The 23,201-nt window shown below is 36.7% G+C and overlaps 1 protein-coding gene across 13 annotated transcripts in view; it reads right to left on the reverse strand.

The window, feature by feature from the left end:
* The window catches only part of LINGO2 (leucine rich repeat and Ig domain containing 2), a 452,194-nt gene that overhangs the window by 289,663 nt on the left and 139,330 nt on the right, over positions 1-23,201 (reverse strand). The window contains exons 1-4 of one of the 13 annotated variants that reach the window (XM_064502529.1): positions 21,741-21,918; positions 20,715-21,537; positions 2,739-2,886; positions 2,199-2,295 (exon numbers count right to left, since the gene is read on the reverse strand). The exons of 11 other annotated variants lie outside the window; for them this stretch is intronic. The gene's annotated coding sequence lies outside the window, so the exon portion shown is untranslated. Of the gene's footprint in view, positions 1-2,198; positions 2,296-2,738; positions 2,887-20,714; positions 21,538-21,740; positions 21,919-23,201 lie in introns of those variants that run through there. One more of the 13 variants, XM_064502530.1, reaches the window with a different exon arrangement.

Genomic DNA, 23,201 nt, shown 5'->3' on the forward strand with positions numbered 1-23,201 from the left:
ACATACCACACATACGTGAAATGATTGAAAAAAGTTTTGACATAAAGAATAAAAGAAACACGAGTGGCATGAAAGTAGGTTATGCAGCCAATATATCCTAAAATATGGCAAACATTTAAGGCCACATAATGAGATGCAAAAACAGCTAAAAAGGTGACTGCTTGTTAGCTTAATAGTCAGACCAAATATATTTCAGATTTTAAAGAAAGTTTCAAAATTCTATTAATAATTATGAACCTCATCCAGACCTACATCAGGACACTATAATTAATGAATAGTCTTGTGTATAATTTATGGTACAATTTAAAGTAAATATAATTCAATTTTTTGACCATACAGTTTTGCAAAGTTAGTGGTCTTTTTTTCCTCAAATTAAATCACTATTTTTTAGAGATGTTGCAAGATGCATTGAGGACATGTAGCGGACAGATGAGTGAACTTTTTGCCTTAAACATTTCTTGGTACATAAGGTGCAAGCAAACCATAACCCTGAACAAGCCATCTGTCCCCAGCGGAAACAGGACTAAGCTGCTGCGACCCCCGAAATGGTCTCCCTGCGACCACCCAGGACATACCAAGCCTGCACTGAACCAGACCACGATCAGGCAGAGACTTTGGGACCTGGACTGTAAATTACTGCCGTTTTTAGCACAACTTCTATAAAACTTGCTTAGCATGAGTAGCTAAATTTGCTGAAGCCTTAGGCCGCACTCCCTAGTTCAGTGAGAAAGGGCCCCAGAGCTGGTGCAGGCGGGAATGATAAGGGAGTTACCAGCAATTTACATTCCTGTGCACTGCTGAAACAGTGCTAACCGCTGGAGTTACCACCTCTTTGTCAGGACCTTGAGAGCTAATGGCGGGACCCAAGAATGGAGACACACCTGTCAGCAGAAACGGCAACAGTAAACGGCCTACCTAGGGACAGTGATGAGACCCAATAAGGAGCAGGAGACCCCAGACCTAAATATTACTATTGGTCTGAACTACCACGTGAGGGGTGGGAAACTTAATTTGAAAAAGCTATAATTGCCGAGGGATTTCTTTGTTTAGGGTCCCTCGTCAGAGGCACCCAGCTTGAGCTGTAATTCGAACGGAGTCAGCAGAACATCACTGGCCTTGGAGTGGTGGTAGCTAGCTTCTATCCTTTTCCAACTTTCTCTATCTTTTCCCCTTACCCTTGTTCACCTCTTCCCTTCTTACCTTCACTTTCCCTTCGCCTCCCCCCCGCCACACACACCTTTTCTCCCCACTTCGTGGAAAATAAAGTTAAAAGGTTGTACGATACTTGACCGGTTTTAGGGTCTTCATCTCGTCCTTGGGATCGTAATGAAACCCTCCCGATACTGGATCGGGACAGGACAGTAGTAGTTTGTTTCATAAATCTGACATAGTTCAAAACATAATATTAAAATGTATGTTTGTTGTCCAACTTAAAGAATTGACCAATAAAACATTTCCATATAAGCCTAAGGCTTTTTTTGGCAGATCAGTGAAATTGTTTGTAATACATACTAAGTTCAAAGCTTGTTTTTTAAAAACCTACTTCTGATATAAAGTTAGTTTAGAGCTAATATAAAGGTAAACCTTGCTGGACACAGATACCACATTTTTCCTGAAAGCATATCTTACAGGCTTGATACTTAAGGATCTTGGTATTCAAAAAATCTGGATTGTACTGAATTATGTAAACATTGACTTTTAGAGTCAGCTTTAGGACTATATAATAAAGCTTCCAAAACTCTACATGTCTTGGCAGAGTTGCTACACTATGGACCACCGTGACCAACTGGCATCTATTTCTTGTCCTTACTTCATTCCACTCTCCCCAGCTATGGAGAATTTTACAGTGATGCAGTGAAACTGTAGCTTCATGAAAGGAGGCATAGCACTAAAACGTCCACTGCTGCCTATGGACACATGTTGCACTCAGTGCATGTATAACTTCATTTTAGCATTTCAGATCTTGCACAAGAAAATATTGAAAATAAGAAACCCCAGATATTAAAGTAGGTGCAGCTGAAAGTATTGAGTTTAAATTGCAGAAAAAGATAGATTAAACTTCATCTGGAGAAAAAATGTCTAATTCTAAGGACAGTCCGGCACTGAAAAGAGTTCATGGCATCTAAGGCAGTAATGGAAGCTCCAATATTTCTGTCATCATGAAAATTTAGATAACATTTTTTAGAAATGAAACATACACAGCTAGATCCACTGCTTAGGGCCGCTGATCACAATCTCTTGAGGACTTGTGAGATCCATCTTCTATGATCGTATAAATCATTTCTAATATTTTAACTGCAAAAAATGAATATAGGCTTGGGTTAATATTTTGTAATTTCTTCTATAATATATATCTCTCATTAGTTCATTCCAGTTACTACAAATGATCAAAACTGAAGTAGTATCATCATATTTAAAAAGCTGAAACAATTTGTTCAAATTTCTCTTTTTAAATGTCTTCAGAGTTATATGTTCTTCAGTAATTGCAATTTCATTTTTAAACGGGAAGTCTTTCTGTATGAGGTTCTTTAAATTAAAAAAGTTCAGATTTCAGAAGCCAGAGTTTCCACATAGCCCTGTACATCTCAAATACACAAGGCACTTACACATTCATCGATGCTTTTGGTGCAAGTAAAAAGAATGGATACCAAGTCATTTTACAATAACAGAATTAAATTGTCTCCATCATTTCATCATTTTTCATCATCACGTAATCTTCAGATAGAATGCATACTTACTGTGTTTAATATTTCACTTACAGAACTACCACGGACAAAAGTCATGTCAAGAACCGTATGGCCTTCACAAAATCACTCCAAAAATCCTTTCTACAGAATGATTTGGTATGGCTCTTGAAAATTCACTCATTGTTCAGTAAAAGTCACTCTTTGCCACAGCATCAATATGCAAAGAAAATGCAAAATTAAAATTACCAAGAAATGAAAGTGAACAGCCATAGAGAAAAAATAATGGAACTGAGGATAAACGGAAAAGTATCAGTTGGTGCAATCATAAACATCTGTCTCTCTCCTTTCTGTATTTATTTTGTTGTCAAAAGGATTCCTCCACAAAGACTATACAGCTATCACTTTCACTCCTCTATAAACTGCTGAAATACTATCCAGAGTTAGAGCCAAAATTAATTAGTTTTCATGCTTTGACTACAGACATGTATCTTCCATAGGCATTTATTTAAAACTGCTGTATTCCAAACAGAAAGATAACTAATATCCATGTACGCCTCATCCTCAAAGGTCTCAGCTGTCCCATCCCATTTCCTCTTATGGTGGATGATTGTTATTTGGTGTGTTTCCATATCAGCAGAGCTAAAGCTATAAGCAATTGCCTAATAAACAGACAAACATCTCAACATTTCTTTCAAGGAACCACCTGATCAACTCACTTTTGATCGTCTGTGATGACAGTACGTGGCTCGGACAGGTTCTCTTAGAGCTGTGAAATACCTCACAGGGGAAAAGTTTTCTAGGAACCGCTCTGGATTCAACTTTGTTTAAAATTCTGGAGGCATTTAGGACAGAGTGGTTACAATAGCTCAAAACTATTCTTACAGCATCTCATGCTGTCATGGGGAACAGGAAGATGTGCAGTCTTTTTTGAACCAAAGACCTGACAAAACTGCATTCCACCTCCCCCATTTATTCTTCCCATTCAAGGTAAAAAGATTTAGGGAGATGGCTTAAATTTATTACACTGATCTGGAAAAACTCTGCATGAACATCTAGATTTCCCAATACTTACTTGCACAATTTGACATTCATTCATCATTATTAATTATAGTTTTCATTAATATAGTTTGACAGCCAGCTTTATTTTGCTGCATAATTAGTTAGAAGAGTCACTTTGATAGAAAAAAGAGTTAACAATGAAGTTATGTAATATAATATTAAATGCTGCAATAGTGCATTTTATGATCTTTTCTCATTAGCTCAGCAAATAGGATTTGTCATAAGAAAAACTGAAGGAATAAGACCTTTATTCAGGAAGGTTTCCCACCTCAGTCAGATACATGCTGAGGCAAGAGATGAGAAGTGACCAGAATGGGGATTCAGAAGACACTCATCTGCATGAGCCTGGTAGTACTCTAGTGTTTTCTGTACCTGCTCATAATCGTTGTGTTTCACGTGGCTTCCACCAATGTGGTTTGCAAGCCTATATTATTTACAATAGCACCATTGCTTTAGATGACATAACGCTAACTTTTTGTGTAAGAATGCACATTCGCATATCTTCCATTTCAAAAACAAGGATAAATTACTGCCATAATTAAAAATAGGTTCATGATGAAGTGACAAAAATGAATGATATGTATAATTTCAGCAACATCTAAAAGTAGGCCCAAATGTAACAGTGCAGTGTAAGCCTGAGCAAATCCAACAGTTAAGCTGCTTTTGTTAGCTTGTGTATGTAAGCATGTGTAATCCTTTATTTATTACTCAGACAGTGCCTGGTCTCTTCTAGGTCAGAAAAAGTAAAAATGTGCTGTGTCATACTTTCAGAGATGCTATTAATTTTAGCTATTGATACACTGACACAGATTTCAGTGCCAAAGATGTGGCTTAAAGTCATCACAAAGTGCTGTTTAAATCCATGGGAATTATCAGTTAAGCAATTACCAAGTTTACTGCTTCTATAATATACTGTGAAACAACTAACTTTGAGCTGCATCTGAAATTTCCTTTTTCTTTTCCATTCTCACAATTTCTCCTTATTCATAGTCAGACACACAAACCAGCGGCTGAATTAAAAAAGATACACCTGTAAAATAAGACAGCTCTCCAGCATGCATACCTAAGATATAACTGATTTTACAGCTGTAATCTACCTGTAACATAACTGATACCATTTAGCAATAAAACAGAGAATACAGGACTGTCACTATTAAGTAGATCAACTTTATACAAATATTCTTATACTAAAGCAAAATGTTATTTGACCTCGCACTTGTGATAGACAACAGATGATGCAAGCACAGACCTGATTCCTTATAGAGGGCTGTGTTTATAAAACACATGGTATTTGTCTTCAGATGGGGAAATCGAGCTCTTGCCCCAAAGATATGTAGTAATCTGAGTAAAACTATAGTCTGGAAGTGAGCAGCAGCACATTTATGCTTTCCTTGCCTTTTGGCATGATAACTTTCAGAGCAAGAACTCTGGCAGCTAATATATTCTGTTATATAGTCTGAACTGGGTGCAGCTAGTGAAGCACATCAAAACACTCTAAACTCCAGATGCTTCATTTCATGGATTCACCCCAAAGCAAACAGACTACCATCTGGGCATATGAAACAGAAATATAAAAGATGCACTTAAACTAGTCTGTGTTTGCGTTTGTGAGTATACTGAGTATAGTTTGTGAGCCTAGCCTATCAGTATAAGAATTATACTATTTTAAGAGCTAACATACTTTGAATTAGCAATGTGTTCTGCCTGGATGGTGTTGGAGATACTGCTGAGATTTTGAGCTGAGATTTTGGTTAATTCCCAATATGCTTTTCATCAGCTCCAAGAACATCAAAAAGTTTGACCCAACACCACCAACATCTGGACTAGTTATTTATTTTTCCAGTTACTGTTCTTCATTTCACATACTCAGAAAACACGCTGAGGCTATTTAAAGCGTATTATTTGAGAATGAAATATAACTGCCCAAAGATGTTAAGCTCATCTCCCTGGGTGGCTTTTACAAACTCATTTTCTTATCTTCATACACAAATTAAAAGTTCACACTATATATACGTACCAAGCAGACAATAGACTCTTTCTCCATGACTTCTACACGTAAATACTTCAACCTTTTAAAAACCCAATGTGTTTTCACACGGTTTTGAATACCTGCTATGACATTTTGGATGCACTGAAGCTCATGGAAGGCAACTCCCACTGACTGCAACTGGTATTATACTTTACCTTTTAATTTCTTTTGCCACATAAAAGTATTTTATTGCAGCCAGTACAATGAAATGTGTGGAATCATGTAGGCTGAAACCTTTCATGACACTTAGCACCATGGATGTATTAGTGTCTGCAGCACAGCACTGGGCAAATAGAGAGCAAATTATTGTCTGAGGGGTCAACTCAGTTAGGAAACAAGATAGTTACTTTCTTTCTGGAGTCAGTAAATTCCAGCAAAGCCAATCTGGATGCAGGTGTTTCTGCACTGTCTTGCTGGGTAAAGAAGTCTTGGGAAGCATGACTGGTGGAAATGATTTCAGCTAGAGCCACCATGGTGTTGACTGACTTAATTATAGATAAACCAGGCTTGGAGCCAATCTCTACCACTTACCAGTGCTTTAGTTGATATATTAGGAGAGGTACATTGCATATGGAGACTGCATGGAGTCAGCTCATACCCCTACTGCATTTAAACTAATACAGTTCATGCAAATCCACTAGTGATTATAGTGTGAATACCGCTCACATTTCTACAAAACAGTCACAGGATCAGGTGAATTTAGTTGAGCTCTGCAGACAATTCTGCCCACACTGAGCTAACCTACATTTATTATAAGTCAGCATGTATTAATGTGGGCCAGAATATGTGGAAGTATCATGGATATACTAGTTTGCTTATATAAAAGCCCAGTAAATGTACTGACAATTAACTTTAAACATCCCTCTTTGAAAATTAGGGACAAGATATTTTAACTGGTATGTAGTCCTGTAGACACAAAAAGCTGAAATGCTATTAGATAGTTGCATTCTTTTTACTGTATAAATTGCCACAGATTGACCAATGGAGATTTTTTCAACAGTGCTTGGAGAATTTTGGGGGAATACAAGTCTAGATGCAATATGAAATAAAGACAAAAGCAATTATCTAGACTCCAGACTAAACAAATGGATACATATTGCAAAAGAGAGCAAATAAAAAGAAGTCAAAACCAAGCAGTGTTAATAATAGCAAAATTACTACCACAACTTGAAATTGTAAGACCAGGCTTCATTATGATACAGACAGACATTATGAAACATATTTCACATAATCTTTAAAATCAGGAATGTCTGAGTCCAGGAATAAACACCAATAGCAACTTCAATGGAGACACCTCAACCACCCAGGTTCTTCAAACGTTAAAAAAAAAAAAAAAAAAAAAAAGGAAAAAGAAAGAGAAGACACAATCAAAACAATCTCTTAAGAGTTCCTATGATCTTGACATCTAATAGAGGTTGTGAAGAAAGAGTTACATTTTCTCCTGTTTGCTTTAGGTACACATTCTAGCTCTGATTTCAGAATACATGCACACAACTTATTTTACTGAACTCAGGTCCTAAAATTGGTGCTGAAATTTTTATTACTTGCTAATCTGAAACCTCTCCCTCCAGTCTTTTTTAATACTAACAGTACTTTCATTAGGTATTATCTACTTGATATATTTTTCTTCTTTTCTTTTCATCAAGTTCTTAGCAATGATAGTTTGTTTCCCTTTCAACTTACAAATGAAATGGACTCACTGAACAGATTTGGAAAAGGCTATGATTTTCAAGCTCAGAGGAAACAGAATTACTATGCTAAATCCAAAATTATCCTTCTTGACCTTGGAAAGAATATATTAAAAGTTATAAAATTGAGCTCACAATCTGTGACAGATTAGTAGAGTTTAAATGACATTGACTGATATAACAAAAGGTTTGTGTGTTACAGATTTTGTGATGTTCATCGTGAAGATGACATCCTCATATTCTTCCTTGTTTTTGAGCTGGCTGTTATTCCAACCATTAGGAAAGACATGAAAGAGAGCAAAGCAGAAGATGAGCATGAGCTATCAAAAAAGGGTTTGGAGGCAGATGAGAGTTTAATCCAAATGTTTCAGCAACTAAAAGAAAATATATGAACTGTACAGTAGCTTGAGGTTTTTGTTCTTTTTTAGAGCTGAGCAAAACTCTGAATTTCTCATCTAGTAACTTTTTTTTTTCCCTCTGAATCACAGTCTCCCAAAACTTTCTTAAGAACATACGTGCCAAAAAGTTTATCAGGAAATGTGATGAATCTTTGCTATTTCAACCTTTCTAATCAAAACAAAAAGAACAGAACTCTTATTACACCAGTATGGTTCCTTACAGGTCATTGATCTCACTTCATTGAGTTCAATTAAAAATCAAATCTTGTTTCTGTAAATGCTGCACAGTAAGATCTGTTTTTCGTGTTCTTTGATTTCCTCCCCCATTCTTTTGATTGGTCAAAACTGTCCTCTGTACTGAGAGCCATTTAACTTCTATAATGAAACTAATTTATGCAGAGGCAAGTCCTACATCTTGATAGTAATCTGAAGTGTAGCCTGTTAATTTCTGGAATGCAACAGAATCAGAACAGGAACTGCATCTCTTACAAGGCACTGCATTCCTGGTGGGAAATGCACACTAACATCTAGATAAATCAAAAGAAAGTATTTCATTTTAATTCAGTGAATCAAAGTAGTCTCTTTTTCTTCAAGGTGAATATTGAATATTTCATTTAAATTTTAGCATGGAAAGTGTTGGATAATAATAGGTTTAAAACAAAATAACAAGATTCTCATTTGATAGAAATTACGATCTCTGTATAAAAATTCATAGCAGAAGTAGAAACAATGACATTTCACCAATGATTAAAATTTCCAAAGGTTCTCCATAGAAATGCATACTTTACAGTATATAACTGCAAAGGATAAAATAATATTTAGATTTGATGATGCCATTTATTAGAAAAAGATTTGATATCACTATTGAATTTTTCAAATCCAAAAAGACAAAGGGTGATATAGTACAGATAGATGTCCCTCTTTTAAAACCCTTTATAAATACAACTTTGTAAACATCACAGTTTTGCTCCTTGCATTTAGTGTTTTGATTTTCAAAGCAAGCACTCTACATGAAGAATGTGAGGATGCTGGGCCCCTACTCTGAATAATTTCACAATTAAAAAAAAATATATCTCTACAGATGTAATTGAAAAAGTAGAATATACATAAAAATTTCTTGTTATATTAATGAGCAAGAAGATATAAGTTGGAATAGTGGATTTATTTTTCTTTCTACTAGTATCTTGTATTTTACAATGCATCCCTATCTCCTGGAAAATTTAATTTAGTGAAAAGGAGAGAAAATGCTCAGTGAAATAAATAAAGATGACTTGTCTAAAAGTGCACAGAAATAACTTTTGATCTTTCTCCCTTTTTATGCACAAAAGAGAGAATATTTTCCAGAAGATTTTTCTAAAGTTTGACATTTTTTTAATTAGTGGTAACATTTAAGAGCTATAATAAAAACAACACTTTCTTAAGAAGGAGAAAAGGATTAAAGATCAACATTTATTGAGAGCTAAAAGTTAATAAGGTTCTCAGAGAATAAGTCAGTATCTGTGAACTTCAGACTTGACAATCAGAAAATGTAACCTCTGAAATATGTTTCTTTCATTTATCTACACTCTATAGCTTAACACTATTTCCTTTCTCCCAATCAGTAAGGATTAAATATAGAAGCTTCAAAAGAAAGTTTTATATGTGCTGAGACAGAAAAAAAAAAAATAGAAATAGGCATGACATTAATGCAATTGCTGAAGAATAGCAGTAGCTACTGGTGTTAATATTTTTGGTGCAAGATATCTATATAACACGCCCATTTTTGTCTATGTTTATTTGCAAAAGCATGTGTTCAGTAGAGCACATCAACCTCTTTGTTATGCAACTGTTCAGTCACAATTTTCAAAAGCTCAGGATATGCTTGCAGATGTATTACAGTACAATTTTAAGGGCAATATCAAACTATAAGTGAGTAGAGTTGAAAGACAGAACTATTCCAATTCACCAAATAAACACTAATTAGGAATAAGAAAAGATATTAATCATTTACTGTCATTACTTAATTACATGAAAGTCCAAAACTGCCAACAGCTACAGTTTGAATTTAGTTCTTCATAAAGTCCTAAGGGAATAGTTAAAACTACTGTGTAATCAAAAATTAAGAACTCCCTCCTCCTAGGTGGTATTATTTGCTTGATTTGTCAATATCAGAAAATATAAAACTTTGTTTCCACTGTCTTGAACCCTCAGCATGTTTTTTTTTTCTTGAATGAAGTTAGCAGTCTAAAATAAGACGCACGATTGCATGATTAAGTTCAGAGGAGCACATTTTAATGTAAGACATAGCAGATGGTATTCCAAATTACATTCACTTTGAATTTAGCCATTTGACTTCTTTCCTATAAAAGCAAGTAGCTAAAATAGGTGATAGTTAAGAAGGAACATGCCTCAGAACAACAACAACTGGAGACAGAAATGGCTGTACAAACAAGCTTTCCACTTTGAGTCAGAAATTATTGAAGCAGTATATTTGGACATGACAACTATATAGGAACTGGTGGAAAAAGGAAAAAAAAAGGTCTTGTTCAAAGAAAAGTTTGGGCCACATTGTCAGGGTACAGAAAAATAGTAACATCCTTGAAGTGTATGCTAAAAATAATTACATTTATTAGTTGGATTGTTGTAACAAAACTATAGTATGCAGCTATAACACTGGAAGAGATTATCTGTTAAAGCTACTTTCTTGTCCCAGAAATGCTGCAAAACCATCCTACTTTCTGCCTCTTCTGCTTGCAGAGTGCCAGCGGTTTTTCTTGGATATCTGAACTGTTTTGGGAGGAAGAGGGCAAGTATTCTACACATTTTTCATATGTGAATCTTTAGGGACAAAATTTGAATTCATGCAAGACCATGGAAGATTGACCACTTCTAATGATCAACTTCACTTATAAGCACAATTTTAAGTAAAGAACTGTGAATTGGTATTCTCTTATACAGCCAATTATGTAGTCTTTTATTAATTTTCTATTAAAAATTTTTTTTGGCTGTTTCTCTCCTAAAAAAAGATACAGGATACTTTTTATAAGGTGTTATATTTATGAAACTAAAGACCAATGCATAATTTAGAAGAGTATTTTACTAAGAACTAAGAAATATTTTATTAATATCACATATTGACTAGTGTCTCCTTTTTGTCTGGGGTCTAAAAGTTAAACAGGGTATAAAAATGCAGTGTGGAACACTTAAGCAGTGTTTATGATTATTCTTCATTATTGCGCTATAGCAAAAACAGTGAGCACAGATCTGTTGCAGGGAAGAAGTTAAGCTGTCTGCTTAACATGTGTATAAGTAAAAATAAGTGGCTATATGTTGCTGCTCTTTTATGTATCACTATGTATGAGAAGCTAATACTATTGTTAGTGTACCTCAGTTGTCTTACTGTATTTAAAAAAGAACCTAACCATTAATTTTCCAAAGTATCACAACACCTTGCCTCTCCTGTGACAAATAAATGTAGCTTTATCAAATTCTAGTTTAAATAAACCACAGACATCTCCCTTGTGGTATATTTTTATTCTGTAACAAAGGCTATAAACTGCAATTGGTTTCATCACATGGTCTGGTAAAATCAGAAATGAAATGTTCAGTTGTGGACACAACTTTGCAGTTAAGAGCATCTTTCCTTTGTCAATAAAGTATAACAAGCAATTCCATTACTCTTCTATTTCTTATTTTTTATCAATGGTGATATGAAGCAGAACACTTAGGTAAGGCATGACTAACTTTTCAGTTAAGATTATATTGTTTGAGTTACAATCCAGCTAGATAATTCAGCAGCTTATTCAGCAAGATATGAATAGCTGGCTTCTAGGCACAACACTCTTCCTCCTCCCTCCCCCTCCCCCTTTTTTAGGCATATTCATTTAATATAGAAAAAGCTAAAAGTATTATAGAACAGAGACTCACTGACTTCTGTCAAGTCTTAATTGTAATGTTCCATTATTTTCCATAATTAATTTACAGTTGAATAGTGTCTCTAACAGGACATGCAAATTTGAACTATGATGCTGTGCAGAATTCCAGTCATGCTTGAAAGCCTACAATATGCCCAAATAAAGAAACCTCACTGAAAACATTTTAATGTGAAAGAAAAAAATGTTTAAAAAATACAATCCAAATTCCATGTGCTTCTAAAAGAACTCAGATTCTCCATTTCTTTTCTATAATTTTTAAAACAAGCTGTTTCTACATCAGTTTAAACAATGCAACAACCCAAATATCATTCCCTACAAAACATATTGATCTACATAAAATGACTCCTATTTACTGAACTGTTTTTGGATTAGTGCCGTAATATTTATTGCAGTGACTAAAATAAATGTATTCAACATATGCTGAAATTGCAGGGAGTGAGGTGCATCTCCTTAGGTAAGTTAAAATGAATCAAGAATGTTAGGTGTTTCTTTGGTTCTTTGTATATAAGGGATAGTGAGATTCAGAGTGACAAAGTTTTTATTCACAATTTGTTTTCAGGAATCAGTGCCAGTGCTACCTCCCAGGGGCCTGTTTCTCTGCTGTAGGTTTATGAATAAAATCCTCAAACTGAAACAAGTTTCATACCAGTTACAGAGGCCAAAGAGAAAGCAACTTGCAGTTTCCTTCCCATTTTCTCTATTAATCCCAAGGAGAGAGAAGCCCAAACAAGGACAGGAACTCTGCTAAAAGGGAGTAAAATGAAAAAGACCAACAGGTAGTCCTGATACCTGGCTACTTGGTGCTATTCTTTTTGAGAGGAATCTCTGTTAAAAAGAGATGTGTAGCAAGCAGTAAGTGGGAAAAGCATGAAGCTGACACAGAGAAATAAGTCAATTAACTACAAGTATGCCTGGGTTGAGAATTAGCAATAAGCTACCATCTCTCCAATCATTAGAGAATTAACCCTAGAACTGAAGGAAGTGAACATATGTTAAGGTTTCCTGCCAAGCATAAGAATCCGAAAAACTCCTTAGTCATCCAATGTGAGTTCAGAGACTATGTTTTGTTTTCAACATTATATATTTGTTTCATGAAGTATAATGAAAAAAAAGATCTGTTAGCAGTGCTGTAGCAATAACTTACAGCAGCTCTCAAAGTGAGGTGCAGGTTAAGTACAGTAGACTGAAAAGTGCAAAGAGCAGTGTAGGAGAATGAAGACCGGCATGAGCCATGGCTATTAGATGTGGCACTGGCGAAATGCAAAACACAGATAAAAGAAGCAGCTAGGGAGAAGCTTGTGCGTGACTGAAAGGAGTAGCCAACAGACAGTGCTCATACTGCCAGGTCAGCTCAGCCTAAATCACATCTTAACAGCTAGCCAGATTTAATAATCTCAAACTGTGAATAAAGATTATGGCAGAAGGGAAAGAAGTTAGCTGGACTAGCAGTTACAGGAAACAGGAAAACACCATGAAATTGCTATTTGCATAGTTAAGCTTGCAGTTTCAATTCTTGCTACCCTGTGTCTCCACCTTCGATGTTTGCTTTTTTCTTTCACTGAAATGTCACAGAATCATAGAGATCTCAGGAAGTCTCTAGTTTAACACATCGCCCAAAGCAGGCTCAGCCATGGGGTCAGATTAGGCTGCTCGTTGCTTTATCCTGTCAGGCCTTGAAATCCTCTGAGGCCTCCTCACACCTCCTTAGCTGTATCTTAGATTAATCTATTTGTCTTCTGTATAGATACACTAGTTGAAAATCTTTGCAAAACCATTTAATTTTTTGATTCCACATACATCTATCCACCTATCCCCTCATTTGCCACACTGTATGAAATCTTCCTAAATTTCTTCTTGATTTCTCAGGAATTCTCTCTATTAGACAGCTATATGCACTCCAATTTTACAAGGTGTTTTAGTAAGATTAAGACTGCAAAATGTGGATAAAAATCAGCACTCAGGACTGATTCACAAAGCTGCTAAGGACCTAGCAAAAATTAGGTATCGAGTTCCTTTTTAAAGGTATGGCTCCAGAATTTAATTCACCCAAAGGCATAGAGACCACTTTTGACCAAGCTGGGACCTCAAATATTGTTTGTGGTGTCCTAGGCTAGTTTGTCAAAATTACAAGATACATCATTTATTTTAGCTGTCAAATAACCCAACTTTCTTTATTTTCCTCTGAGTTTTATCTAGAGAAGTCTTTAGGAACAGATTTTGACTCATTTAAATTAATCACAAAGTTTATACTAATTTTAATTCTGTAGGATTAGGGCCTTAGACTCCTAACAGAATAATTTGGAAATTTCTTCCCTTGGATTCTTGTCTCTAACTTGCCACAGACAGAATATTGCTCTCGGAAGTGCAGTGACTTTGCCTTCTATGTTTTATGGAGTGCTTTATCCTGATCTATAAATAATGAGAATAAAAGGTGGTTGTTTCTAGTGAGAAAAGGTGTTTAAAGGAAAAGGAAATATAGTGCTCTTTCATATTCTCTGTGGAACACAAAGTAGACTCATGGTGTCTCTTTACTTTTCAAAACAACGCAAACAAAAAGGTCATGCAGAGAAGGGAGAAACAATGCACAGGAGAGTCATCGACAAAACAGGAGAAAAGAGATGCACTCAGATTTCAGTTCTCCCCTCAGAAAGAATTATCTAAGGGGAAAATAAAGGTAATGTGCTGTCAGCTTAAACATTTATTATAGCATCCCCAAAATATGCTTTTTCTGACCAAGGTCTCCAGCCAATCCACCATGACTCTGGTAAATCTGGGTTGATTAAGACATAAACCACCGTATAATCTAACTCATTTATTTCAGTCTTCATTGCCTGATTATTTTGTAGTAGTATGTATAATCTCAATTCACCCAGGGATGAAACGAGAAGCCAGATGAAGAGTGGAAATTTTGTCTGAAGTCTGACCTTCTGAATGTGCAGAGCTGGTAACAGCATAGAAGAACATTGTGCTGTTCAAACCTGGCTGAAGTATTCGTCAAAACACTGGTACTAGATCCTGTCACAACATAAACTAATGATTTTTATTTTGCAATGTAAATTCTGGCTTGCTTTTTAATGATCTCTTAACTAGAACAGCTAATGTGCTGATATGCAGGTTGTCCACATGGATATACTAGATGATCGCAGTGCCACGAGTCGCAAAACTGAGCAGCAGTAGCTGGCAAGCAGCTTGCAACTGCTCACAAGAGGAAGGTTCCTCTTCCTCCTCTTTCTTCCTCTCTCCTGCTTTCCACACTCCTGGCTGAGTGCTCCTGCCACTGACCTTGCTCCAGCTGCGGAGCTGGTTACACTTTTTGGTGAATAAATTCAGCTCAGCAATCCAGCTGAATTATTTTTCTGCTCAGTTAGAAAATTTATCATCTTATGGAAGAATCTGATGAGTAGCAGAGCCAGAAAAATGTAAGCAATAGGAAGATGCACAAGATAAGGGTTCACAGCATGTAGCTGTTATGGGGGAAGACTAGGAAGGGGACTGCCTCTTTCTGCAGCTCTGGGTTATTAAATTGGTGTACGCCACTTCATGGAACTACACAATCATGTTATATACTTAGCATGTGTGTTTCATAAAGGATACTGGAGCACCTGGATATACCTACAGCAACAGGATAAAAGGGGAGGGAGAAAAGAAGACTGTATCACAATTTATAACAACTTGTTCAAATTAAAAGCTAATTTTTTTCCCAAGAATTTGGCCAGCCCAGCTAAAACGATAATGATAAATACCAGCATTAGCAGTTACAGCACTAGCATATATTATATAAATCAATCCTCCATTCTTCTGAGATTAAAAAAAAAAAAAGAAAAAATCCTCCATACTACAGGGAGGCAGAAGGAGCCAAGACTGAAAATTATTCAATTATTCAATTATTATTATTCAGTTCTTTTCAAACAAGGGCCTTTTTCCTACTGATTTGTGCTCTCTTTCTACAGATGTTCTACTGGCACACAGGAATGATTATCAACAGGAATGACTGCCCATTTCAGCAAATACTGCAGAAGGTAAGTTTTCAATTCATAATTCACATGGGGAGCTTGATTCAGGGAGCTACTGTATTCATCCAGCCAAAGAACAGAGATATATCATATGACTTCTGGTGTCATAAAAGCACTTTACAGTACTGGATACCAGGAGGAAAGAGGGTGGGAGCCATTTTGTTGCCTTGCAGTAATTTATTATTTTATGTATTATTTTGGCTAAACGTAAATATGTTTACCTACTGCAGTCAGGAATCAATCAACAACAAACAGCACACTATTATAAATAGATACAGGTTTTTTTTACAGTTGTTAAGAACTGCTTTGCAGATCTTCTTGAGCTCAAAAGACAGAAAAAATCCACAACATTGCAAGAAGCTTCATATACTTTTATCTTGCTATCCCAATGTCTATTCAAAGTCTTCACAGGTTGGACCTTTATCCTCTTCATATGGGCAAGTAACACCATCCTCTTATTTAAAACTTTAATCTTTTTCAGGTCATGAATGGTTCATAAGCATATACTGTCTATGACTGTGAACATACATGAACACAGGTGAAACTTCCTGCTAGTCAGCAAGACTCTGTGTGGAAGCATAACCCAAAGGCTGGGTTCACAACAGTGCATTCTTTACTGAAAAGCTATCACGCAATATAAGCAATTTCAGTTTTTTCAGTTGAAGTTAGTGAAGCTGATTTCAGAATCTCAGTAGAATTTGCAGTTTCAATGATCAAACACTAAGGAACTTTCCAAATTCATTAAAGAAATTTCAGGTAAAATAAGAAAGGGAGGCTAAAAGTCTTTCTTCCCAATCCTTTACCGCAACAGTAATTTAAAACACTGAATTCTTAACAAAAATGAAAAGTTCAGGCTGTTTGTAAAACAACTGCAATTTCCACTCAAACCAAAAGATATTTCATAGTCCACCAGTTCCAAAACAACGGAGACTGCCAAGATTTTGATACAGTCAGTTTGATAAAGCTATTATCTATCTAGCTAGAATATCCATCTGACTGAAATGTTCAAGATTTTCTGAAATGACTCATCTAAAACAAAAGAATACAAAATCTGCCAATTCCATGGGGATAGCAAGACTTTACAATGATTTTACTGCCATTCTTTGACTAAAGCAGGGGATGCAGCTAAAAAACTGTCTGACATCCAAAGAAATCAGAAATTTTTAGAGACAAACTGGTACTTCTGTAAATGTCATTTGAAAATTAAACACCTAAAATTCAAACTTGTCAAAGGCTCCAGGATTAGTCATAAAAATTTACTCTCCAGCTTGGTTTTAAATTGAGAATTAACTCCGTATAGGGAAGCTCTGCATGTGATTTTATATGTGGAAAAAATCAGTGTGCTGTGGCAATGACAAGTATAAGACCCTGAAGATAATACATAGGGGCTTAAACTCATTCATGTGATTTCTTCATAAGAACATATAAACATTCAGTTCAGACAAAAAAAAAAAAAAAGTTTAAATGATGAAAACAAAATTCCAGACAAGAAATTATATGTACAACCAACTACAGAACCTGACAAAGGAATTGGGAGTTATACAGATTGAGAGTTTCAAGAGTATGATTACACAAATATGAGAGAATCAGACACTTACCAAGAACTAACTGTCAGCTTTATCAGCTGTAAACAGCTATTCAGCAGCCTTCATTCTCTGTTAAGTTTAGGACTTCTCTAAATAATAATTAACCCCTGTTGCTGTATACAGTCTGTTTCTCAAAATGATGGTGGTGTTATGGCTTATGAAGCCACAAGGAATAACACTGTAGGTGGGGAATAACAGCTCCAGGACACTTCATAAAAGCCAAAGCTTTGTTTTATTAATGTTGAAAATATAATTGTGTTCCTTGTGGAAAGATCAAGTAAAACTGAGAAAAGCTTTAAACGACAAATGGTAAGGAAAGGAGATAATGACACAGCGTCCAGTGAGAAAGTGGTGGGTGAGATGGAAATCAAAGGATGCTGGGTGACAGGAGTGAAAGAGACCTCAGAATATCACAGAGTGGAAGGACTTTCAACCCCAGTATATGCACACAAATGCACTTGGATGAGGAAACATGCAGGAGAGACTTGAGCTCCATGTGCAGCAGGGCATTGCTGCAATGACTGAGACATGGTGGGACAGCTTGCATGACTGGCGTGAGCAACGAATGGGTACAAGTTCAGAGGAGGCAGGTGGCCTCTGAGAGAAGCAGCAGCTCAGATGTGTGTGAATCTTCTAGTGGATGGGCAACTTGCAGGGTGAGAGCAGTGGGTCAGGGCCTAAGGAGAGGCCCTGAGACAGGTGAAAGCACAGGAGGAGTGTGTTACCAACCCTCTAGTGAGGCTGAGGAAGTGTATGAGGCCTCCTTTCAGCTACTTCAGGAAGCCCCCGGGTCACCCAACCTTGCTTTCATGGGGGCAACATGGTGGGATGCAAGCTGTCGAGAAGATTTCTGGAAGGTGCTGTGATAACTTCTTGGTATGCAGGTACTATATGAGCCAACCAGAGGTGACTCACAGCTGTACCAGCCAGATGCAAAAGAACAGTAGATGCTATTTATCTCAGCTTTAGCAAGACATTCAACACCCTTTCCTGCAATATGTTACAGTCTGGCTGGGTAGTCAGGCTGAGAGGGTGGTGGTTAATGGGACATACCTGCCTAGAGGCTGGTGCCAGTGGGGTCCAGCAGGGTCTGCCCTGGGACCTCTCCTGTTTTAACATCTCTGTCAGTGACCTGGATGAGGTGATGAAGTGCTCTCTTGTCAAGTTTGCAGATGACTTCAAACGGGGGGGAGCAGTCAATACCTGTGAGGGGAGGGCTGCTGTACTGAGGGCCCTGGGCAGGTGGGAGGAAGGAGCCAACAGGACCTCCATGACATTCAACACAGACAAACCCCCACCCTGGGAAGGCAAAGCCCCACCAGTGATACTAGCCAGGGCCAGAAGGACTGGGAGCAGCTCTGCAGAGAAGCTCTGGGTCCTGGGGGCAACAAGTGGAGCAGGGGGCCAGTTGTGTGCCAGGCAGCACTGAGGGCAGCAGTGTCCTGGGTACTGCAAGCAGCAGCATGGCTCCAAGAACAAGGGCAAAGCAGGGATGATCCCCTCTGCTCAGCCTTCATCGCACCACAGCTGGACCCCACCTCCACTTTGGGCCCTCAGTGCAGGAAAAATGTCCACAAACTAGAGCAGTTTCAGGGGAGGCCACTTGGGTGTTAGGACTGGAACTCTTGCCCAGTGAAGAGAAGCTGTGGGGCCAGGCTGAGTCAAGTTGGAGAAGAGATGGCTCAGACCAGCCCTCCTGGTGAGGTGATCGAGGAGATGGTGCCAAGATCTCAGCAGTGGCTCGGCAGGAAGGAGAGAGACAGTGGGCATAAGCTGAAACTAGAGATGTTCAGGCTAGAGATAAAGAAATGGTTTCTTCCCACTAGAACGAATCAAGTAAGGGAGCTGGCACCCAGTGAGGTTGTGCCATCTCCCTCTGTGGAGGTTTTCAAGCCTTGATGGGATAAAGCCTTGAGCAACCTGGGGCAAACGCCTGGTTGAACCTGCTTTGGGTGAGAGGTGGACTAGGCACCTCCCAAGGCCCCTACCAGCCTAAACTCTCCTGTGGTGCTATAATCTGTAAAGTATAGTAGCACTTCTGAATATGTACTATTCATGCCTGCTAACTTACTCTGCATCAGTGTTGAGCTGAACAATTAACTTTAAAAGTGTTTTTTTGTTTGTTTGTTTTTAAACCTGTGTCTCTGGTATAAAAGATGAAAGGTAGCATAGCAACAGGCTGAAAGAATCATGAAGCCATTAGAAAAAAAACAATATAAAAGCCTCAGAAAAATGCTGTCTGTATGAATATAAAAGTTTTGTTTTCATAGCAGCCTCACTAATTTGAATATTTACTTCTAATACTTGCTCTAATACAATACTTAATGGCAGCTTGGAAAACAAAAGGACTGAGTGTGGTGATAAGGTTTTCCTCATGGTGGTGGCCTCTTGAATTTTTTTGGCATTTCTAAGAGAGAATTTTAAAATATGACCTTTATTTCTTGTAAATGAATAAAGTTGTGAGTTACTTGGCCAAATGGGAGACAAAAGGAAACAAATAAACTTGGTAACACCCAGGGAATGTTCTCCAGAGTTGATATTACAGACTGAAGTATTTAGATTAATCTGGCTTGGGACTCCGTGCTTCCATTAAGATACTTGGTATACTGATCAATTACTAGCAAAGCCCACGCAACTGTTAAAACACAAAAGGGTACTCTATTTAGCCATAAAGAAAATTTAACAAGGAGAATGAGGAAGAAGACTGATAATCAAACACAATTCCACAATAAAAAATGGGCACTGTCCTAAAAATTGTCGAGCTCTTTTTACAAGATGCAAATACGTGTTTATCTCAAATGTTTAGTTTCAGTTTAGAAATATATGACAACATTGATTCAGATTCAAAGAAAAATACAATTCTAAGTCTGACTTAATATGATTTACCATTTAAAATATTCAGAACAGTCTAACTGATACAACTCTTAAATACAAGACACTTAACTCAGCAGTAAGGATAAGATTTGAAGAGAAAAAAACCCACAGGCAGCATTCAGTAAGTTAACATTATGCCATTTACAGCATGCCAGTTCCATTTTCCATAAAAATACAATCCAAACATTTTTTATCTGGCTTATTTTTATCATTTTATGGCTTTATCTTTCATACTTTAGAGTAAACAAAATTGCAATTAGTTGTTGACTACAAAGAACAATGTCAATTTCAGTTCTGGATATCACTATATGTGAAACACGTAGAACACTTTCAAAATCAACTAAAAATTAGAAGATCCTAGTATTCCAAATACAGCAAATTTATTAAGCATGTGCTGTAACCATGTTAGAATTCCATATGCATGTGCTTTATTGGACCAAAATATTAGCTTTAAAAGAATACCAACCTGGGAATTAAAAGAGGCAGCTTTTTTTTTTTTTTTTTTTTTTTTTTTTTTTTTTTTGGAGTGAGTGAGGTCTTCATCCTCTAAGAATTACTTGTGGGAATAGAGAATAGAACCTAGAAGAAAAAATGAATAAAAGGACTTGCCAATGTCATAACATCTTAATCCCAATGTGGAAAAGGTATTCATGAATGTAATTGCGCTAACTGCCATTTAGATCATCAGCAAACTGAGGCATGGTAGCAATCTGTAGAAAGTGCTTTGTAATTCTATCGGAGAGAAAGAGAAAGAGTGAGCTCAGGAAGGAAAGGACAGGCACATTGTTCATACACAGCATGGTAGAGAATCAAAGGAGAGATGGACCAAATGAAGTTAGAGGGAGTGCCTGAAGATTAAGAAAGACCGCAATGGTAAGAGATCAGTGTTAAAACCTACATCAAAGCTAGCAATAACCAAGAACAGTTTTTTTGCCAGAAACTGCTTATTATTAAAAAAATAGAAGAAAAAAAAAGAGCCGAGGGGGAATTAAATGTAGGCTCAGGAAATGTGGACACTTGAATGTCTTTAAACAGAAAAAGAAACCTAGAAGTAGAGGAAGTCCATGATAAAGAAGACCCTAAGCTGAAACCCAAATGCAGAAATCTAAATAATAATCTTTCAGAAATATTCTTACATCAGATTTATGACATTTATCAATAACAACACAGCAGTGGTCAGTCATTTGGTTCTCTCCAGCCTTCTCTAGTTCAATGCTGACATATTTCTTCTTCTTCCAGCTGGCTTTACTCCAGTGAAATATCCTGAATATAATGATGGTCTACAGATTCTTTGAAATGTTATGGAATTTCATGACCACATTCTGCAACTAAGATTCTTTAAAGAACTTTGTTGAATGTGCTTAACTGTATGACTAAGAAATAGCAAAGCAGATTTGCCTGCATTTATTTGTGCATCAAGTCATAAAAACCCAGTTATCTAACAATCTATAGGCAGTTATTGCAAGCAAGTTTGGGCTGACAGATTGGATACAGGTTGGTCTTTTGAAATATTCTTCAGAGCATTTCCAAAGGGAGGTGAAAGAAAGACAGAAGAGCAGCTAATTTTCATGTTTATAGTGCTCCATTCAGTGGACCGTCAGGCAAGACCAGACTGCTAGAAGACAAAACATTGGTAGTTAATAACAAAGAACACCTGGAGTTATTTTTCCAGCATAAAAATATACCTTTCCATAGCATTTCAGACACTTTTTGTATTTGCAGTTATATTTGCAAACACCACAAATACCGAAAATACTACAGAACAGTATACTATCTAGTAGAAACTGAGTCAAAACCGAATCTAATTCTTGGTGACACTCAGCCTGCACTCAGTTCTACTGAAGTTTTGTTTTACAAATATTTTCACTTATGACTGCGCTTTGTCACTTATTCACATTAGATCCAAACTGAGGGTGAAATATCCAAATCACTGTGGATATAAAGTCAACAATAAGCTATGGAGTTAGAATATATATGTGTATATAAATTTACAGTGTCAGTAATATACACTGCAAAAGTAATTGTGCAGGTCTTTTATGTAGAGTGCACATACACGTCTGTTTTCTTTTGACTCTTCTCTCCTGCAAAACTGTTGCAAATAATGAGCTTTCATCAGTGTTTGTGATGCTTTTAGGATTTCTAAGCTAGAAAAGTAGCTAACCACATTATGAAACTGGCGTTGAAGAAGAACCAATCAACAAGCACAGAAGGCTAACCAACACTAAAATGATACCTTGGCTGAAAGTAAAGTACACCTGCAGCAAATATTGCACTGGTAGCTGAAATACGGACAGTCCATGTTTGAAATCCACAAAACTCTTGTAGACTAAAAGCTGGGAGTCTCTTCTGACTTTCTGGTGCAGATGAGTCAAAACGTGAAACCACATGTGACCAAAAAAGAGATTCAGACAGAAGCAAATATTTGAGAAAGGGTGTCATCAAATCATGAACCTTGAAGTGCTGAAATCAATGAGTTTAGTGTGGCATCAAGGAAAATTGCTTGGGTTTTGATCAAAAGTTAAAATGCTGATGAAAATAGTGAAATATCTATACTTAAATATTTTGCAATGCATTCATAAAAGTAAAACAATATTTGCTAAAACAGAAAGTAATTGCTGCAGATATCTGTGGATGAAAAAAGACAACGTTCAACAGCCAAAGAAGTAGCATTCAACAAAATGTGGCGGTCAAACATGCAAAAACAAAAAACCAAAAAACCACTTTAGCATTGTAAAACAAGCAGTGGAAACAAAAAGCTTTCAAATGATTATTGGTAACACAATCTAATCTGTATAATATTAATCTGATCAAAGAAAATCTCATTTCTTTCAAATGCACAGTAACTCAATATTAAGGCATAGTTTGTGGAGATCATTCCATGAATGCACTTAAAATTACAAACAGGAATGTGAAAAGCTGTTCCTTGACAATAAAACTGAAAGTGGACATCATT

The sequence above is a fragment of the Dromaius novaehollandiae genome, chromosome Z (assembly GCF_036370855.1).
Source record: "Dromaius novaehollandiae isolate bDroNov1 chromosome Z, bDroNov1.hap1, whole genome shotgun sequence".
NCBI lineage: Eukaryota > Metazoa > Chordata > Aves > Casuariiformes > Dromaiidae > Dromaius > Dromaius novaehollandiae.